The sequence below is a fragment of the Diceros bicornis genome, chromosome 9, assembly GCF_020826845.1.
Source record: "Diceros bicornis minor isolate mBicDic1 chromosome 9, mDicBic1.mat.cur, whole genome shotgun sequence".
NCBI classification, from domain to species: Eukaryota; Metazoa; Chordata; class Mammalia; order Perissodactyla; family Rhinocerotidae; genus Diceros; species Diceros bicornis.
This window is the reverse complement of record NC_080748.1, coordinates 39103692-39107448: the sequence shown is the minus strand read 5'-3', so window position 1 is coordinate 39107448 and position 3757 is coordinate 39103692. Positions and strand designations below refer to the sequence as shown.

Sequence of the window (3757 nt, the reverse complement as noted above, 5' to 3'; positions counted from 1 at the left end):
GGGTTTTTACAGCCAATTTTTGGGGAAGTGGGTGGTCGGGTCTTTCATCCTAGTCTGTCTTAGTCTGGAAGCTCTGCTGAAACCTGTCCACCATGGGTGACTCTGCTGATATTTGAAATCCCTGTGGCATAGCTTTCAGCATCACAGCAACACGTAGACGCCACAGTATGACAACTGACAGATGGGTGATGTGGTTCCCTGACCGGGAAAGGAATCCCAGGCGGCGGCAGTAAGAGTGCCGAATCTTAACCACAAGACCACCAACAAATAGGTTGCCAATTCCTAAATAAACTGTAAAATTTTTAATTTAGTAGACAGTTACAACAATCACTGAACCATATGTTAAATAGAACTAATGAACAAAAGTTCTCAAATGTAAAAACAAATCTTTCTCTAACATTTTCTGTGCATCATTGTTATATTGGTCATTTAGGAAGCAAATGATACAATCAAATTCCAGTGAGCAAGAGATTTAACACCCCATGCTTTTTTCTATTTCTTATACTTAACCGTTTTGGGGATCTGGACCAAGGAGTTCATTTTCACAACTCTTGCAACCCTAGGCTGTAATTTAGGGAAAATCAGTACTATTTCTAAAGTCATTAAATGCTAATCCAATAATATATCTGAGGATTCAAAAATATTAACCTTAGAAACAATGTCTTAAATTTATTTTCTGCTCAGTTATTTTCATAATTTCAAAATATTTAACCTGATATTCAAGATTTATGACTGCCTAGAAACATATTACAAGAGGCATAATTGTTTGTGGAATCAGAATCAAAGAAGGGATTTGTATGTGAGATGTAGTTATCTTTTTCTTTTAAGAATTTTTTTACTGTTACGTACAGAAAACTCAGCCACGTACACGCAGCCCAGTTGGGTGGGAAGTTCTTTAGCTTTTGCTTTTTGTAGCTTGGCAATGCCAGCCACTGATTTTGGGCCCAAGACGTTGCCTCCCCAGTGACGGCACATCTCGTCATATCTGTCGTTGTAGTTGGTCCTGACAGCTTCCACCAGCTTAGCCAGAGCTTGTCTTCTGAGTTAACTTGTGCAAAGACGACAGTGGTGCATATCTTCCTGTGGACCAGACGCCCCAGTCTGCCCTTACCCTTGATAACACAGCAAGGCTCCCCATCTCCTGACACAGGGCAGGCAGGAAGACGACCAGCTCAAGAGGACCCACATCATGGGCAATCACTACCAGCTGAGCCTTCTTGTTCTCTACCAAGGTGGTGATAGTATTAACCACTGCTCAAAGGACAGTTGGCCTCTTAGCGGGGATATCCCGTTTGCCAGCAGCTTCTTTCTCAGCGCTGGCTAATGATTTCTGCTTCTTCTCTTGCTTTGTCTCTTGTCTGTACTTGTGGGCCAGTTTAAGCAACTGAATAGCTGTTCGGCGGTCCAAGGCCCTGATGAACTGGCACTTTCAGCCGCTTACAGAGGATAGCCCTTTGACGCAGCAGCTGGATGGAGCGGGACCATTTGACAAAGTGGGTGAGATCTCTTCTGGGCTGGATGTCCCACCCGATGTCAAAATTCTTGAACCTTTTCTCAAACAGGGGATTTGCGACCTCCTTGGCCTCCTGCTTCTTCACCACAGCAGGAGCCTGGGACATCTTCTTCCCCTTGGCCTTCTTTCCTTTTGGCATCTTGGGCGGCTGGAGGAGAGAGGAGATGTAGTCATCTTGCAGATAGCAATAGTGCATAGCATGGAGTACTTTCATTTTTAACAAGTTTTCAGTTATATAAGAATTAAAATTTTAGTTTGCTATGGTCATTGCATTTACTATGATGAACAGAGGTGCATTTTATTTATTGAGATAAATAAATTGTCACCATTAGAACTAGTTTTATTGCCTCATTTACCACTTCAACCATTTTTATGAATCATACTAATTTTATTTTTCCTCAATAGACAGAGTCTATCCCTATAAAATTATTTTTTTCTTCACACAGATAGATACTATGTTAATAAGATAAGTGTAAAAATCTCTGAAAAGAGAAACTGAGTCATGATATCACTGGTAGTTAGCTAGCCTGGTACTTAATTAGATTATTAATTAATCATTTCTAATTGGAAGTGGGAGCTGCCAATAACCTATATAACATTATTAGAATAGAAAAGGAAGAAAGACCAGTCCAAAATATTTCTCCCATCACTTGTCTCAGAACCTAGAGATTCCTTAGGAGAGAGATTCCTCTCTTTGAGTCTTAAAAGCGTTTAAGTTTAAAATTAATATTTCAAAATGCAGTCTGTTTTGCTCACCACTTTTCACAAAAAAAAGTATGTCTGGCACATTATCAGTGCTCAAGAAATGTTTGTTAGCTGAATGGATAAATATTATCAAGTTGTGCTTTGTTTAATAGAACACTTCTCTGGTAATGGAATCCAGAAGTGAAACTAGCAAGAATTGAAAGCACAGTGGATCTACTTCATAAAGTTGCCCAGGATCTTCCAACAAAAATCAGTCAACTCAAACAAAACTGCTCATCAGATTAATTGAAGTGATGTGATTTAAAAAAAATTTTGACCACTCAAGCTAGCTTGCTTGCTCGCTTGCTTTCTCTCTTTCTTTCTTTCTACACACAAGTAAAGGAATTGAAGTTTATCTATATTCAAATCTCTATTTCTTCTTAACAAGCTGAACGTTAAAAAAGTTATCATAACATACCATACTTTTATTATTAACATCCTCTTAAGCCTTTGACTCTGAATCTTAAAATTTTTTTCAATATCAAACACAATTCATTTCTCTATTTAGGAATAAGGTGACAAACATGGCCTTTGTTCCTAAGAGAAGTAGACACAACTTTTAAAAATTTCATAATAAATGTAGTTACCACTTCCCATGAAGATTACTCTAAACAAACAAATAGAATTGGCAATCTGACTGGGGTAGGACAAAGCTAGGAATCAAAGCATTTAGGGACACCACAAATAACTGTTGTCACTATGAGAGTTATTGTTTTTATTATGTACCTCAACCAAAATAAAATAGCCTTAGTCTGAACCTGTCAAAACATCTCCATTTTTTGCATATGCTGGTTCCTCTGCATGGAACGGTCCTTTCCCCAAAAAGGTTTATCTATTAACTGTTGTTGAATCTTTTAAAATTTAAATCTACTGTTGAACAAAAATGCCATTCCATTCAGGGGTGGAAAACACTTCACCAGTTTTATTAAGGGTTCTAATCTCTTACATGTTTCCTTATGAATATAGTCCTTTTGAAGTTTTTACACTTCATTCTTTTGTGTTGTAATAATTGACTCATTTTTTTTTCTTTTTGCTCCTTTTTTCCTCCCATCTTTATTAACATATATAACGTTTTATAAGTTTAAGTCTACAACTTGTTGGTTTGATACACTTACCTCTTGCAGTGTGATTACGAACATAGCATTAGCTAACACCTCAATCATGTCATATAATTACTATTTCTTTTTTGTGGTGAGAACATTTAAGATCTACTCTTTAGCAACTTTAAAGTATATACTACAGTATTGTTAACTATCATCACAATGCTGTGCATTCGATTCCCAGAACTTGTTCATCTAACTGGAAGTTTGTACCCTTTGAGCAACATCTCCCCATTTCATCCAACCCCCAGCCCCTGGTAACCACTGTTCTGGTCTCTGTTTCTATGAGTTCAACTATTTTGGATTCCATATGTAAGTGATATCGTACAGTATTTGTCTTTCTCTGTCTGACTTATTTCACTTAGCATAACACGCTCAAGGTTCATCCATGTTGTCACAA

General features: G+C 37.6%; 1 pseudogene; it reads right to left on the bottom strand.

Annotated features, from left to right (window-relative positions):
- Positions 1 to 810: 810 nt before the first annotated feature.
- Positions 811 to 1658, bottom strand: LOC131409992 (large ribosomal subunit protein eL8-like; annotated as a pseudogene).
- Positions 1659 to 3757: the final 2099 nt, after the last annotated feature.